Below are 18,116 nucleotides of genomic sequence, written 5' to 3' on the forward strand. Positions count from 1 at the left end.
TTCTGACCCCTTATGTTTTTTGCACTCTTCCTTTCTCACCCTCTAGCGATCCCGCAAACAAAAGGGGGCAGAAACTTTTCTGTGAGGTTATGGCCAACCAATCATTTCCCCCGGATACGCGGATCTGAGTCCGGATCTGCGGATCCGTGTCCCTATATAGCTATATTTTTTAAACTCTAATGTCTCCGAAACTACTGAACAGATTTACAGCAAATCACAAAAAGCGTGCTTTCGGGACCAAGAGCTAACTTTCTGCCAAATTTGGTGTAATTCTATCCAGTGGTTCGGGCTGTAGTCATGTTCAAAATCCCTATGGGAAAATGCACGGGAAAAAAGCAATTTGGGGGCCCCTTGCAGTGCCCAGTTTTCTCCTCAATAGATTTACAACAAATATTACTGTGATATTATCAATGATGTTATCAAGGATGTCATGAGTGATGTAATATGTGGACTAATTAGCTGTGCATGGCGAGGCTGCAAGTTATAGTTACTTGAAATGCTGAATGTCTGTGTTTTTGTACGAGTAAATTCAGAACCTAGCTATAACTTCTCTGTAACCTCTGTTTTTTTAAGTGAACTTCTAATTTAAAAAAAAAATGTTTCCTAACTATAGCTTCCCTGAAACCTTTGTTTTTTTCATTGATTTTCTCATTTTTTTTTTTTTTTACTTAAAGTCATTTTTATTACTAAATGTAATCAAACCACCACAGGTCGTGTGCACAGCCACAGTTAGCCGCCGAGGCTTGCCTGCAGCCACTCCCTGCAGCCAACCCCCTATAACCACCCAACCCTGCATCCTGCACAGCCTTTGCCCGTGCGTGCTGTGTTTGGCTGCAGGCCCTGCAGTCAAGTACCTATAACCATCCAATCCCACGGTCAGGCCCTGCAGCCAAGCCCCTACAACCAGCCAACCCCATGGTCAGACCCTGCGGCCAAGTGCCTATAACCACCCAACCCTGAGCCCCCCATGGCTGAAGGCCATGTGTGGTACGGGTTGGCCACAGGGGCTTGCCTGTGAGCAGACCCTGTGGCCAAGCCCCTATAACCACCCAACCCCACGTCGTGCACATGTGAAAGGTGGCATGAATCTCTGAGCGCATCTGTGAGTGAATGCTGAATGCATTAGTGTATGACTGAGTCTCTGAATGTTTTTTTTTTTCTTTGATTTGCCGATATTTGTGAATTCATTGCAGTGTTATACCGTGTGCCGCACTGATGGTAGTGATGAATTCGTAAATATCATGTGTGAGAAGAAAACAGTTTTTCGACATATTATACACATCAGGGGTGCCTCAAATGCACCTATATTACAACCATGGGGTCAGGCTTCCTCTACCCTGATCCCTTTATAGCACTTTTCACTTTTCCTTTTTATTTTGAGCCCCGGGGACTGTGTCCCATTAGGTAAAATGGCAGCCGCAACTTTCTCTTCAGTTTGCGGCCAGCCAATCACAATATTCCTGTTGGCACACTGTAGGAGGCTGGCCTGGTTTGTAGTGGGTACCTTGGGTACTTACACCTTATACCAGGTCCAGTTATCCCCTATTAGTGAAATGTAGTAGTGTTCTAGCAGCTTAGGCTGGTAGAGGTAGCTATAGCAGAGCAGCTTAGGCTGAACTAGGAGACATACAAAGCTCATGCAACACCACTTACAGTCACACAGTACTTATACACAAGTAAAGACAATACTCAGTGTTACCAAAAATAAAGGTATTTATTTGGGTGACACAGTACCAAACATATCTTAGAGACAATACTCCTTCTGGAGGTAAGTATTATACACAATATATACACTAGACACCAAAATTAGACAAGTAAATAGTCAAAGAGCAATGCAAACAATATGAAATGCTATAGATTGTAATGGGAGAAAATAGGTCTAGGGGCAACACAAACCATATACTAGGAAAGTGGAATGCGAATCACGAATTACCCCCTTGACAAGTGTAGTGTGTGCAGAATCGCTGGGAGAGTAAGAGTACAATAAAGGTAAGTAAATTACCCCACCCCAGAGCCCAGAAAAGCAGGAGTTAAGTACTGCAAGTTTCCTTAGGACACACTACACTTCATGATTGGGATTTTGCAGCAGCCAACCAAGTCTGCAAAGAACAACTGCTGGATTCCTGGACCTGAAGACCTGCAAAGGAAGGGGACCAAGTCCAGAAGTCGAAAGAAGTTCCAGGAAGGACAGGAGCCCCTGCCAACCCAGAAGAGCGTGCAAAAGAAGAGCCCTCGGTTAGTCAAAGACTACAGGAATGCACCCTAGGAAGGTGGCAGCGGGTTCCTGTGTGATGCAAAAGGTGTCTGTAGGAAAGTACCATCTTGCCTGGCATGTTACCCCATTTTTCACTGTATATATGTGGTTTTAGTTGTATGTGTCACTGGGACCCTGGTAACCCAGGGCCCCAGTGCTCATAAGGGTGCCTGAATGTGTTACCTGTGTAGTGACTAACTGTCTCACTGAGGCACTGCTAACCAGAACCTCAGTGGTTATGCTCTCTCATTTCTTTCAAATTGTCACTAACAGGCTAGTGACCAATTTTACCAATTTACATTGGCTTACTGGAACACCCTTATAATTCCCTAGTATATGGTACTGAGGTACCCAGGGTATTGGGGTTCCAGGAGATCCCTATGGGCTGCAGCATTTCTTTTGCCACCCATAGGGAGCTCTGACAAATCTTACACAGGCCTGCCACTGCAGCCTGAGTGAAATAACGTCCACGTTATTTCACAGCCATTTTACACTGCACTTAAGTAACTTATAAGTCACCTATATGTCTAACCTTTACCTGGTAAAGGTTAGGTGCAAAGTTACTTAGTGTGAGGGCACCCTGGCACTAGCCAAGGTGCCCCCACATTGTTCAGGGCCAATTCCCCGGACTTTGTGAGTGCGGGGACACCATTACACACGTGCACTACATATAGGTCACTACCTATATGTAGCTTCACAATGGTAACTCCGAATATGGCCATGTAACATGTCTATGATCATGGAATTGCCCCCTCTATGCCATCCTGGCATAGTTGGCACAATCCCATGATCTCAGTGGTTTGTAGCACAGACCCTGGTACTGCCAAACTGCCTTTCCTGGGGTTTCACTGCAGCTGCTGCCAACCCCTCAGACAGGCATCTGCCCTCCTGGGGTCCAGCCAGGCCTGGCCCAGGATGGCAGAACAAAGAACTTCCTCTGAGAGAGGGTGTTACACCCTCTCCCTTTGGAAAATGGTGTGAAGGCAGGGGAGGAGTAGCCTCCCCCAGCCTCTGGAAATGCTTTCTTGGGCACAGATGTGCGCAATTCTGCATAAGCCAGTCTACACCGGTTCAGGGACCCCTTAGCCCTGCTCTGGCGCGAAACTGGACAAAGGAAAGGGGAGTGACCACTCCCCTGACCTGCACCTCCCCTGGGAGGTGTCCAGAGCTCCTCCAGTGTGCTCCAGACCTCTGCCATCTTGGAAACAGAGGTGCTGCTGGCACACTGGACTGCTCTGAGTGGCCAGTGCCACCAGGTGACGTCAGAGACTCCTTCTGATAGGCTCCTTCAGGTGTAGCTAGCCTATCCTCTCTCCTAAGTAGCCAAACCCTCTTTTCTGGCTATTTAGGGTCTCTGTCTCTGGGGAAACTTTAGATAACGAATGCAAGAGCTCATCCGAGTTCCTCTGCATCTCTCTCTTCACCTTCTGCCAAGGAATCGACTGCTGACCGCGCTGGAAGCCTGCAAAACTGCAACATAGTAGCAAAGACGACTACTGCAACTCTGTAACGCTGATCCTGCCGCCTTCTCGACTGTTTTCCTGCTTGTGCATGCTGTGGGGGTAGTCTGCCTCCTCTCTGCACTAGAAGCTCCGAAGAAATCTCCCGTGGGTCGACGGAATCTTCCCCCTGCAACCGCAGGCACCAAAAAGCTGCATTACCGGTCCCTTGGGTCTCCTCTCAGCACGACGAGCGAGGTCCCTCGAATCCAGCAACTCTGTCCAAGTGACTCCCACAGTCCAGTGACTCTTCAGTCCAAGTTTGGTGGAGGTAAGTCCTTGCCTCACCTCGCTAGACTGCATTGCTGGGAACCGCGACTTTGCAGCTACTCCGGCCCCTGTGCACTTCCGGCGGAAATCCTTTGTGCACAGCCAAGCCTGGGTCCACGGCACTCTAACCTGCATTGCACGACTTTCTAAGTTGGTCTCCGGCGACGTGGGACTCCTTTGTGTAACTTCGGGTGAGCACCGTTTCACGCATCCTCGTAGTGCCTGTTTCTGGCACTTCTCCGGGTGCTACCTGCTGCTAAGAGGGCTCCTTGTCTTGCTCGACGTCCCCTCTCTCTGCTGGTCCAATTTGCGACCTCCTGGTCCCTCCTGGGCCTCAGCAGCATCCAAAAACGCTAACCGCACGATTTGCAGCTAGCAAGGCTTGTTAGCGTTCTTTCGGCGGGAAAACACTTCTGCACGACTCTCCACAGCGAGAGGGATCCGTCCACCAAAGGGGAAGTCTCTAGCCCTTTTCGTTCCTGCAGAAACCTCAGCTTCTTCTGTCCAGTAGAAGCTTCTTTGCACCCGCAGCTGGCATTTCCTGGGCATCTGCCCATCTCCGACTTGCTTGTGACTTTTGGACTTGGTCCCCTTGTTCCACAGGTACCCTAGATTGGAAATCCACAGTTGTTGCATTGCTGGTTTGTGTCTTTCCTGCATTATTCCTCTAACACAACTTCTTTGTCCTTAGGGGAACTTTAGTGCACTTTGCACTCACTTTTCAGGGTCTTGGGGAGGGTTATTTTTCTAACTCTCACTATTTTCTAATAGTCCCAGCGACCCTCTACAGGGTCACATAGGTTTGGGGTCCATTCGTGGTTCGCATTCCACTTTTGGAGTATATGGTTTGTGTTGCCCCTATCCCTATGTTTCCCCATTGCATCCTATTGTAACTATACATTGTTTGCACTGTTTTCTAAGACTATACTGCATATTTTTGCTATTGTGTATATATATCTTGTGTATATTTCCTATCCTCTCACTGAGGGTACACTCTAAGATACTTTGGCATATTGTCATAAAAATAAAGTACCTTTATTTTTAGTATAACTGTGTATTGTGTTTTCTTATGATATTGTGCATATGACACTAAGTGGTACTGTAGTAGCTTCACACGTCTCCTAGTTCAGCCTAAGCTGCTCTGCTAAGCTACCATTATCTATCAGCCTAAGCTGCTAGACACCCTATACACTAATAAGGGATAACTGGGCCTGGTGCAAGGTGCAAGTACCCCTTGGTACTCACTACAAGCCAGTCCAGCCTCCTACAGTGTCCCACGCTGTTAAGATCGTTGCAGATGTGATTTTGTGTTGGAAGTCACCAACAAGCCTTGGCTACGACAAAAGTGTGTTTTGCATCAAAATGGCTCTGGATGGACCCAGGCGGGACCTGGGGGCCTCAACTCTGTGTGAGGAGGAAGAGGGGGCTCTTAGCACTTTAGAGAGCCATCAGGACGCCAACCAGCACCCCCGGGAGTCGCAGGATCTGGAGACAAAGGAGGTGCAAAACGCGGTTGATGCAGCACAACAAAAGAAGGTCCCATACCACCAGAGAACAACTCAGCGAGTTGAGCGTCACAGGATGGAGTGCTGGGGACCTGGGCTTGGCTGTGCACGAAGGAATTTTGCAAAGAGTGCACAGTGGCCTGAGGAGGTGAAGAAGATGCAGTACACAGGGGTAGGCAAGGTCTTACCTCCTCCAAATTGTGTCAGCAGGACCTCAGGACAGTCTATGTCAATGATGGAAGGTGCCTGCTTGGAGCAGGGGAGTGACTCCGTCACTCCACAGGAGATTTCTTCGGTCCTTCTGGTGCAGGATGAAGACAGGGAGTCTGGAGAGAACCCACAGGAGAGACCCTAAATAGCCTTGAGAGGAGGATTGGCTACCTTATCCGCTAAGGACCTATCAGGAGGGTTCTCTGACGTCTCCTGCTGGCACTGGCCACTCAGAGGCCTCCAGAGTGCCCCCACACCTTGCAAAGCAAGATGGCTGAAGTCTGGGACACATAGGAGGAGCTCTGGGCACCACCCCTAAGGTGGTAATGGACAGGGGAGTGGTCACTCACCTTTCCTTTGTCCATTTTCGCGCCAGAGCAGGGGAGAAGAGGTCCCTGAACCGGTGTAGACTGGCTTATGCAAGTAGGGCACCATCTGTGCCCTTCAAAGCATTTCCAGAGGTTGGGGGAGGCTACCCATCCCCAGCCTGTAACACCTATTTACAAAGGGAGAGGGTGTAACATCCTGCTCTCAGAGGAGATGCTTTGTTCTGCCTTCCTGGGACTGGGCTGCCCAGACCCCCGGAGGGCAGAACCCTGTCTGTGAGGTGGCAGCAGCTGTAGCTGCAGTGCAAGCCTCAGAGAGCTGTTTTGGCAATACTGGGGGTCCATGGTGGAGCCCCCAGGATGCATGGAATTGGCTCCCCAAAACCAGATTTGGAATGGGGGATAATTCCATGATCTTAGACATGTTACATGGCCATATTCGGAGTTGCCATTGTGAAGCTACATATAGGTATTGACCTATATGTAGTGCACGCGTGTAATGGTGTCCCCGCACTCACAAAGTCTGGGGAAATGGCCCTGAACTATGTGGGGGCACCTTTGCTAGTGCAAGGGTGCCCGCACACTTAGTAACTTTGCACCTAACCTTCAGCAAGTGAAGGTTAGACATATAGGTGACTTATAAGTTACTTAAGTGCAGTAAAAATGGTTGTAAAATAATGTGTGCGTTATTTCACACAGGCTGCAATGGCAGTCCTGTGTAAGGGTTTGTCTGAGCTCCTATGGGTGGCAAAAGAAATGCTGCAGCCCATAGGGATCTCCTGGAACCCCAATGCCTTGGGTACCTAGGTACCATATACTAGGGACTTATAAGGGGGGGTCCAGTATGCCAATTGAAATTGGTAAATGAAGGCACTGGCCTATAGTGACAAATATAAAAGCAGAGAGAGCATAAGCACTGAGGTTCTGATTAGCAGAGCGTCAGTGACACAGTTAGGCACTACACAGGCATACACATTAGGCCATAAATTATAAGCACTGGGGTCCTGACTAGCAAGGTCCCAGTGAGACAGGCAAAAACATACTGACATACAGGTAACATTGGGGGTAACATGCCAAGGAAGATGGTACTTTCCTACACACAAGCATTTGGGAATTCACCGCGATAATCGCAAAATGGGCATGAAGGATCCGCTGCCCTAGATATACAAATTTCTCCTCCCTTTAATATCTCGAAAACTACTGAACAAATTTACACGCATTATGAAAAAGAACAGTTTACGACACAAAATCCAGCTTTCTGTCAAATTTGATTTAATTCGGTCTAGCGGTTTGGGCTGTAGTCATGTTCAAAATCCTATGGGATTTAACATGGGAAACCCCCCTTTTTCTTGCCCCCGGTTGACAGATCACTCAGAAACTTTCCATGCTCAACAAGAATCACTGGTGTGTGTGTATATATATATATATATATATATATATATATATATATATGCATATATATATATATATACATACTACTGGCAATCACCAGTAGGTAGTTACAGTTAAGATCTAGTTTCCATATGTAGGAGGCTGGACTGGCTTGTAGTGAGTACCAAGGGGTACTTGCACCTTGCACCAGGCCCAGTTATCCCTTATTAGTGTATAGGGTGTCTAGCAGCTTAGGCTGATAGATAATGGTAGCTTAGCAGAGCAGCTTAGGCTGAACTAGGAGACGTGTGAAGCTACTACAGTACCACTTAGTGTCATATGCACAATATCATAAGAAAACACAATACACAGTTATACTAAAAATAAAGGTACTTTATTTTTATGACAATATGCCAAAGTATCTCAGAGTGTACCCTCAGTGAGAGGATAGGAAATATACACAAGATATATATACACAATAGCAAAAATATGCAGTATAGTCTTAGAAAACAGTGCAAACAATGTATAGTTACAATAGGATGCAATGGGGAAACATAGGGATAGGGGCAACACAAACCATATACTCCAAAAGTGGAATGCGAACCACGAATGGACCCCAAACCTATGTGACCTTGTAGAGGGTCGCTGGGACTATTTGAAAATAGTGAGAGTTTAGAAAAATAACCCTCCCCAAGACCCTGAAAAGTGAGTGCAAAGTGCACTAAAGTTCCCCTAAGGACAAAGAAGTCGTGTTAGAGGAATAATGCAGGAAAGACACAAACCAACAATGCAACAACTGTGGATTTCCAATCTAGGGTACCTGTGGAACAAGGGGACCAAGTCCAAAAGTCACAAGCAAGTCGGAGATGGGCAGATGCCCATGAAATGCCAGCTGCGGGTGCAAAGAAGCTTCTACTGGACAGAAGAAGCTGCGGTTTCTGCAGGAACGAAAAGGGCTAGAGACTTCCCCTTTGGTGGACGGATCCCACTCGCCGTGGAGAGTCGTGCAGAAGTGTTTTCCCGCCGAAAGAATGCCAACAAGCCTTGCTAGCTGCAAATCGTGCGGTTAGTGTTTTTGGACGCTGCTGTGGCCCTGGAGTGACCAGGAGGTCGCAAATTGGACCAGGAGAGAGAGGGGACGTCGAGCAAGACAAGGAGCCCTCTCAGCAGCAGGTAGCACCCGGAGAAGTGCCAGAAACAGGCACTACGAGGATGCGTGAAACGGTGCTCACCCGAAGTCGCACAAAGAAGTCCCACGTCGCCGGAGAACAACTTAGGAGGTCGTGCAATGCAGGTTAGAGTGCCGTGGACCCAGGCTGGACTGTGCACAAAGGATTTCCGCCGGAAGTGCACGGAGGCCGGAGTAGCTGCAAAAGTCGCGGTTCCCAGCAATGCAGTCTAGCGAGGTGAGGCAAGGACTTACCTCCACCAAACTTGGACTGAAGAGTCACTGGACTGTGGGGGCCACTTGGACAGAGTTGCTGGATTCGAGGGACCTCGCTCGTCGTGCTGAGAGGAGACCCACGGGACCGGTAATGCAGCTTTTTGGTGCCTGCGGTTGCAGGGGGAAGATTCCGTCGACCCACGGGAGATTTCTTCGGAGCTTCTGGTGCAGAGAGGAGGCAGACTACCCCCACAGCATGCACAAACAGGAAAACAGTCGAGAAGGCGGCAGGATCAGCGTTACAGAGTTGCAGTAGTCGTCTTAGCTACTTTGTTGCAGTTTTGCAGGCTTCCAGTGTGGTCAGCAGTCGATTCCTTATCAGAAGGTGAAGAGAGAGATGCAGAGGAACTCGGCTGAGCTCTTGCATTCGTTATCTAAAGTTTCCCCAGAGACAGAGACCCTAAATAGCCAGAAAAGAGGGTTTGGCTACCTAGGAGAGAGGATAGGCTAGCAACACCTGAAGGAGCCTATCACAAGGAGTCTCTGACGTCACCTGGTGGCACTGGCCACTCAGAGCAGTCCAGTGTGCCAGCAGCACCTCTGTTTCCAAGATGGCAGAGGTCTGGAGCACACTGGAGGAGCTCTGGACACCTCCCAGGGGAGGTGCAGGTCAGGGGAGTGGTCACTCCCCTTTGCTTTGTCCAGTTTCGCGCCAGAGCAGGGCTAAGGGGTCCCCTGAACCGGTGTAGACTGGCTTATGCAGAATTGGGCACATCTGTGCCCAACAAAGCATTTCCAGAGGCTGGGGGAGGCTACTCCTCCCCTGCCTTCACACAGGCTAGCTAGACTAGCGCACTCGCGAGGCGCCATGACACGGAGGCGCCGTTCTTTGAATACGTGGTCTCTTCACAAGATTACAATTGTGTTTTGAACTTCCATTCGGAGAATATCTACACAGCAACATTTCGGTTGCTGGATTAACTGATACTATCATTTATTCCCAATTATTACTGGATCTAAAAGCCCTGAAGAAGTCGTATAGGGATTGTAAATACTCCCAAAGACGAAACACGTGTTGGCTGGAAAATTGGAAGCACAAATTCCTTTGGATTGCTGATTACTCTTGTGACATCCTATTCGTAATAAATTTTGGACTGATCAAATTATCTGCACTGAGTGACTTTAAGATCTACAGGTTGCATCATGGACTGATTTATGCAACCGAGTTTTTGTGAATTTGATATTTTTGTATTCTATATGTGCTATTGGGGTTCCTCATTGTGTTTTTTCTATGTTCCACTGTATAGTCCATTCCCTGTAGGGATATGGACCACCTCAACAATTTAGGATTTTCACCTTTCATTTGTTTTAGCCAAAGTAGAGGTTTGTGGTCTGTCTGAACAATGAAGTGAGTGCCAAACAGGTATGGCCTCAACTTCTTCAGAGCCCAGACCACAGCAAAGGCCTCCCTCTCAATGGCAGACCAACGCTTTTCTCTAGGGGTCAACCTCCTACTAATAAAAGCAACAGGTTGATCCTGGCCCTCAGAATTAAGTTGTGATAGGACTGCCCCTACTCCTAATTCAGATGCATCAGTTTGGACATAGAATTTTTTAGAGTAACAAGGGCTTTTCAGGACAGGTGCAGAGCACATGGCCTGCTTCAGCTCCTCAAAAGCTTTCTGACAGTTTGCTGTCCATAATACCTTTTTAGGCATTTTCTTGGATGTGAGGTCATTAAGAGGGGCTGCAATGGAGCCATAGTTATTAATGAACCTCCTGTAATACCCAGTGAGACCTAGGAAGGCTCTCACCTGAGTCTGAGTGGTAGGGGGAACCCAATCAATAATTGTTTGGATTTTCCCCTGAAGTGGTGCAATCTGTTCCCCACCAACAAGGTGTCCCAGATAAACCACCTTACCCTGCCCTATCTGGCACTTTGAAGCCTTGATAGTGAGGCCTGCCTTTTGCAGGGCCTCCAAAACTTTCCATAGGTGGACCAGGTGATCATCCCAGCTGGAGCTAAAGACAGCTATATCGTCCAAATATGCTGCACTGAAAGCTTCCAGCCCTTGCAGGACTGTGTTCACCAACCTTTGAAAAGTGGCAGGTGCATTTTTCAATCCAAAAGGCATTACAGTAAACTGGTAATGTCCTCCAATGGTTGAAAATGCAGTCTTAGGTTTAGCATCTTCTGACAATTTGATCTGCCAATACCCTGCAGTCAAATCAAAAGTGCTTAGATACTTGGCAGATGCCAGTGTATCTATGAGCTCATCTGCCCTGGGTATAGGGTGAGCATCAGTTTTGGTTACCAAGTTGAGACCTCTATAGTCTACACAAAACCGCATTTCCTTCTTTCCATCTTTGGAATGGGGTTTTGGTACCAGTACCACAGGAGAAGCCCATGGACTGTCAGAGTGCTCAACCACTCCTAGTTCTAACATTTTCTGGACCTCTTGCTTTATGCAGTCCCTGACATGGTCAGGCTGCCTATAGATTTTACTTTTGACAGGCAAGCTGTCTCCAGTATCTATAGTGTGCTCACACCAAGAAGTGGTACCTGGCACAGTAGAGAAGAGTTCAGAGAATTGATCTAGGAGATTTATGCAATTGTATTTCTGCACAGCAGTAAGACAATCAGCCAAAACTATACCTTCCACCAGAGCATCTTGTTCTGTGGAAGAGAAGAGATCAGGTAGAGGATCACTGTCTTCTTCCTGTCCCTCATCTGTTGCCATGAGCAGGGTGAGATCAGCCCTGTCATAGTAGGGTTTCAGGCGGTTGACATGGAGCACCCTAAGGGGACTCCTGGCAGTGCCTAAGTCAACTAAATAGGTGACTTCTCCCTTCTTTTCAACAATTGTGTGGGGTCCACTCCATTTATCTTGGAGTGCTCTTGGGGCCACAGGCTCCAAGACCCACACTTTCTGCCCTGGTTGGTACTGAACCAAAACAGCCTTCTGATCATGCCATTGCTTCTGGAGCTCTTGGCTGGCCTGAAGGTTTTTACTGGCTTTTTTCATGTACTCAGCCATTCTTGATCTGAGGCCAACTACATAATCCACAATATCCTGCTTAGGAGCTTTTAAAGGTTGTTCCCAACCCTCCTTTACAAGTGTGAGTGGACCCCTAACAGGGTGTCCAAAAAGAAGTTCAAAGGGGCTGAAGCCCACTCCTTTCTGGGGTACCTCCCTGTAGGCAAAAAGGAGGCATGGTAGAAGGATATCCCATCTCCTGCGGAGTTTTTCAGGGAGACCCATAATCATGCCTTTGAGAGTTTTATTAAAACTCTCCACCAGTCCATTTGTTTGTGGATGATAGGGTGTTGTGAACTTGTACGTTACACCACACTCCTTCCACATGGCCTTTAAGTATGCAGACATGAAATTGCTTCCCCTGTCTGATACTACTTGCTTTGGGAAGCCCACCCTGGAAAATATTCCCAGGAGGGCCTTTGCCACTGCAGGTGCTGTAGTGGTCCTTAAAGGAATAGCTTCAGGATATCTTGTGGCATGGTCCACTACCACCAAGATAAACCTATTGCCTGAAGCAGTAGGAGGGTCAAGGGGGCCAACTATGTCAACCCCTACCCTTTCAAAGGGAACCCCAACCACAGGCAGTGGGATAAGGGGTGCCACCTGTCTTGCCACTGGCTTGACAGGTTTCACAGGACTTACAAAATTCCTTTGTGTCCTCAGACATTCTAGGCCAATGAAACAGGGGAACAAGCCTGTCCCAAGTTTTCATTTGTCCTAGATGCCCAGCTAGGGGAATGTCATGTGCCAGTGTTAGGAGGAACTTTCTGTACTCCTGAGGAATCACTAATCTCCTGGCAGCTCCAGGTTTAGGATCCCTATGCTCAGTGTACAAGAGGTTGTCCTCCCAGTAAACTCTGTGAGAGTCACTGACATCCCCATTAGCCTGTTTGACAGCTTGCTGTCTGAGACCCTCTAATGTGGGACAGGTTTGCTGTGCCACACTCAGCTCCTCTCTGGCAGGCCCCCCTTCACCCAAAAGCTCAGCAGTGTCTGCTTCCAGCTCCTCTGGTGTAGGTTCTGCACAGGGAGGGAATTCTTCTTCCTCAGAAGTAGAATCCACTGTAGAGGGAGGGTGTAGGAGGCTGGACTGGCTTGTAGTGAGTACCAAGGGGTACTTGCACCTTGCACCAGGCCCAGTTGTCCCTTATTAGTGTGTAGGGTGTCTAGCAGCTTAGGCTGATAGATAATGGTAGCTTAGCAAAGCAGCTCAGGCTGAACTAGGAGACGTGTGAAGCTACTACAGTACCACTTAGTGTCATATGCACAATATCATAAGAAAACACAATACACAGTTATACTAAAAATAAAGGTACTTTATTTTTATGACAATATGCCAAAGTATCTTAGAGTGTACCCTCAGTGAGAGGATAGGAAATATACACAAGATATATATACACAATAGCAAAAATATGCAGTATAGTCTTAGAAAACAGTGCAAACAATGTATAGTTACAATAGGATGCAATGGGGAAACATAGGGATAGGGGCAACACAAACCATATACTCCAGAAGTGGAATGCGAACCACGAATGGACCCCAAACCTATGTGACCTTGTAGAGGGTCGCTGGGACTATTAGAAAATAGTGAGAGTTAGAAAAATAACCCTCCCCAAGACCCTGAAAAGTGAGTGCAAAGTGCACTAAAGTTCCCCTAAGGACAAAATAGTCGTGTTAGAGGGAGAATGCAAGGAAAACACAAATCAGCAATGCAACAACGATGGATTCCTGTCTGAGGGTACCTGTGGAACAAGGGGACCAAGTCCAAAAGTCACAAGCAGCTCGGAGATGGGCAGATGCCCAAGAAATGCCAGCGGTTGGTGCAAAGAAGCTCTTACTAGGCTGAAGAACTGTGAATACTGCAGGAACGACAAGGGCTAGAGACTTCCCCTTTGGAGGATGGATCCCCCACGCCTTGGAGAGTCGTGCAGAAGTGTTTTCTCGCCGGATGGACGCCAACAAGCCTTGCTACACGCAAATCGTGCGTTTGGCGTTTTTGGACGCTGCTGGGGCCCAGGAGGGACCAGAAGGTCGCTAATTGGACCTGCAGAGAGAGGGGACGTCGAGCAAGACAAAGAGCCCTCACTGAAGCAGGTAGCACCCGGAGAAGTGCCAGAAACAGGCACTACGAGGATGCGTGAAACGGTGCTCGCCGAAGTTGCACAAAGGAGTCCCACGTCGCCGGAGACCAACTTAGAAAGTCGTGCAATGCAGGTTAGAGTGCCGTGGACCCCGGCTTGGCTGTGCACGAAGGATTTCTGCCGGAAGTGCACAGGGGCCGGAGTAGCTTGCAAAGTCGCGGTTCCCAGCAATGCAGCCCAGCGAGGTGAGGCAAGGACTTACCTCCACCAAACTTGGGCTGAAGAGTCACTGGACTGTGGGGGTCACTTGGACGGTGTCGCTGGATTCGAGGGACCTCGCTCGTCGTGCTGAGAGGAGACCCAAGGGACCGGTAATGCAGCTTTTTGGTGCCTGCGGTTGCAGGGGGAAGATTCCGTCGACCCACGGGAGATTTCTTCGGAGCTTCTGGTGCAGAGAGGAGGCAGACTACCCCCACAGCATGCACAAGCAGGAAAACAGTCGAGAAGGCGGCAGGATCAGCGTTACAGAGTTGCAGTAGTCGTCTTTGCTACTATGTTGCAGGTTTGCAGGCTTCCAGCGCGGTCAGCGGTCGATTCCTTATCAGAAGGTGAAGAGGGAGATGCAGAGGAACTCGGCTGAGCTCGTGCATTCGTTATCTAAAGTTTCCCCAGAGACAGAGACCCTAAATAGCCAGAAAAGAGGGTTTGGCTACCTAGGAGAGAGGAAAGGCTACTACCACCTGAAGGAGCCTATCACAAGGAGTCTCTGACGTCACCTGGTGGCACTGGCCACTCAGAGCAGTCCAGTGTGCCAGCAGCACCTCTGTTTCCAAGATGGCAGAGGTCTGGAGCACACTGGAGGAGCTCTGGACACCTCCCAGGGGAGGTGCAGGTCAGGGGAGTGGTCACTCCCCTTTCCTTTGTCCAGTTTCGCGCCAGAGCAGGGGCTAAGGGGTCCCTGAACCGGTGTAGACTGGCTTATGCAGAATTGGGCACATCTGTGCCCAACAAAGCATTTCCAGAGGCTGGGGGAGGCTACTCCTCCCCTGCCTTCACACCATTTTCCAAAGGGAGAGGGTGTTACACCCTCTCTCAGAGGAAGTTCTTTGTTCTGCCATCCTGGGCCTGGCCTGGCTGGACCCCAGGAGTGCAGCTGCCTGTCTGAGGGGTTGGCAGCAGCAGCAGCTGCAGAGAAACCCCAGGAAGGGCAGTTTGGCAGTACCAGGGTCTGTGCTACAGACCACTGGGATCATGGAATTGTACCAACAATGCCAGGATGGCATAGAGGGGGCAATTCCATGATCATAGACATGTTACATGGCCATATTCGGAGTTACCATGGTGAAGCTACATATAGGTAGTGACCTATATGTAGTGCACGCGTGTAATGGTGTCCCCGCACTCACAAAGTTCAGTGAATTGGCTCTGAACAATGTGGGGGCACCTTGGCTAGTGCCAGGGTGCCCTCACACTAAGTAACTTTGCACCTAACCTTTACCAGGTAAAGGTTAGACATATAGGTGACTTATAAGTTACTTAAGTGCAGTGTAAAATGGCTGTGAAATAACGTGGACGTTATTTCACTCAGGCTGCAGTGGCAGGCCTGTGTAAGAATTGTCAGAGCTCCCTATGGGTGGCAAAAGAAATGCTGCAGCCCATAGGGATCTCCTGGAACCCCAATACCCTGGGTACCTCAGTACCATATACTAGGGAATTATAAGGGTGTTCCAGTAAGCCAATGTAAATTGGTAAAATTGGTCACTAGCCTGTTAGTGACAATTTAAAAGTAATGAGAGAGCATAACCACTGAGGTTCTGGTTAGCAGAGCCTCAGTGAGACAGTTAGGCACCACACAGGGAACATACACATGCACACCTATGAGCACTGGGGCCCTGTGTGACAGGGTCACAGTGACACATACATATAGGCCACAAACCTATGAGCACTGGGGTCCTGACCAGCAGGATCCCAGTGACACATAACAACCATACTGAAAACATGGTGTTTTCACTATGAGCACTGAGGCCTGGCTATCAGGATCCCAGTGAGACAGTGAAAACAGTGACAAACACCCTGACATACACTCACAAACAGGCCAAAAGTGGGGGTAACAAGGCTAGAAAGAGGCTACCTTCTCACACAACCCCCCCCCAAACGAAGGACAATAAGGCTAACCTTGGCCAGTTGAGACTTTATTGTCTAAGTGGTGATAAGTAGAGAGTAGCTCTGCAATAGACTGGTTACTCCCTTTATCATCCACTATATGGTTACTTCCCTGTGGGGATGTAAACCACCCTGTTTGAAGTTTTTTAGCTAAGCAACAATGTGAAGATGTATTTTCAGAGTTTCTATCAGTAAGTTTTAGTTTAGAGCAGTGGGAATTGTCCACTGAACCTATTTGTAGTGATGGAAATGCCAGACAGGGATTCTGTCTCAGAAAAGCCATAGCTGGGCAAAAACTTTGTCCATCTGGCTGGAAGAGAGAACATGGATGCTGTTTCTCTTGAGTTGGAGCAGGGCAGGGATGCTGTCCTATGAGCTCCACACTAGGGCAGGGATGCTGTCCTAAGTGATGTGAGGTAGTGCAGGGTTTCTGCACTAAAGTTTCTCTCGGAGGGTTGGAGGGATGCTCCATGTTAACTAACATGGTGCTGTTTTTCTCACCAATGTTAGTTATCCCACAGAGAGGTACTTCCACCTCAGGGAGTCCAGCTTTGCCAGCTGATGATTCCCTTGGAACAGGTGCCACCCCAGGAGAGGTTTTTCCCACCACAGGAATAGTATCCTGAATGGTAGGGTGGTTAGGGGATACTGTGATACCCTTTTTACCTGTTGATGGAGAGGGATCCTGATTTTTCAGGCCTTCTCTCCTTTGCTTTTTCATTTCACTTGAAATGAGAGGGAACAATTCCTCAGGGATGCCCAGCATGGCTGCATGGGCATAAAACTCTACATCAGCCCAACCTGAGGCCTCTAGGTCATTACCTAAGAGACAGTCTACAGGTAAGCTAGGTGATACCACCACCTGCTTAGGGCCAGTAACTCCACCCCAACTAAACTGAATTATAGCTAAGGGAAGAAACTTAGTGGAGTTATGGACATTAATAATCTTATACTGTTGTCCAATGATGTGTTGTTCAGGGGGCACTAGGTTTTCAGTCACCAAAGTGAAACTGGCACCTGTGTCCCTGTAGGCCAAGGCCTCAACACCATTTATTGAAACTGTCTGCCTGTACTTATCCATTGTAAGGGGACAAGCAGCCAGTGTGGCAAGGCCAATGCCACTAGGTGTGACAGAAACTGTCTTGGGACTAATTACATCAGTTTCCACTATGGACCCATAAGTGAACCCAACTACACCCTTTGCTTGACTGTTGCCAGCAGTCCCACCACTAGTACCACTACTGCTAGGGGCACTAGAGCTTGATGTATTAGTGGTGGTAGGCTCAGGGGGTTTACCTGGACAGGACTTATCCCCTGGCCTATGGCCTCTGTTTTTACACACAAAGCACCAAGGCTTTTTAATGTGTGCAGGTTGGGAAGAAGAGGAAGAATTTGTTTTATCCCCACCCTCTGAAGAGTGTTTAAGATTTGAAGTGGGATCTTTGGTTTTACCCTTATCCCCATGCTTATCTTGAGATTTTTCACCATCTTTCTTCTTATTGCCATCTTTGTCACCCCCTGTATGAACCTTTCTGTTCACCCTTGTTCTGACCCATTTGTCTGCCTTCTTTCTCAATTCTTGGGGAGAGGTCAGATCAGAGTCTACCAGGTACTGGTGCAACAAATCAGACACACAATTATTAAGTATATGCTCTCTCAGGATTGTGTTATACAGGCTTTCATAATCAGTAACTTTACTGCCATGTAACCACCCCTCCAAGGCCTTCACTGAATGGTCAATGAAATCAACCCAGTCTTGTGAAGACTCCTTTTTGGTCTCTCTGAACTTTATCCTGTACTGTTCAGTGGTTAAGCCATAACCATCCAGGAGTGCATTCTTAAGAACTGTAAAATTATTGGCATCACTTTCTTTCACAGTAAGGAGTCTATCCCTACCCTTTCCACTAAATGATAGCCATAGGATAGCAGCCCACTGCTTTTGAGGGACATCCTGTACAGCACAGGCCCTCTCAAGTGCAGCAAACCACTTGTTAATGTCATCCCCCTCCTTATAAG

The 18,116-nt window shown here is 48.2% G+C and overlaps 1 protein-coding gene across 1 annotated transcript in view; it reads left to right on the forward strand.

The window, feature by feature from the left end:
* The window catches only part of LOC138249528 (ATP-binding cassette sub-family C member 5-like), a 2,567,733-nt gene that overhangs the window by 529,000 nt on the left and 2,020,617 nt on the right, over positions 1–18,116 (forward strand). The gene's annotated exons all lie outside the window — the stretch shown is intronic.

This window comes from Pleurodeles waltl, chromosome 8, assembly GCF_031143425.1.
Source record: "Pleurodeles waltl isolate 20211129_DDA chromosome 8, aPleWal1.hap1.20221129, whole genome shotgun sequence".
Lineage (NCBI taxonomy): Eukaryota > Metazoa > Chordata > Amphibia > Caudata > Salamandridae > Pleurodeles > Pleurodeles waltl.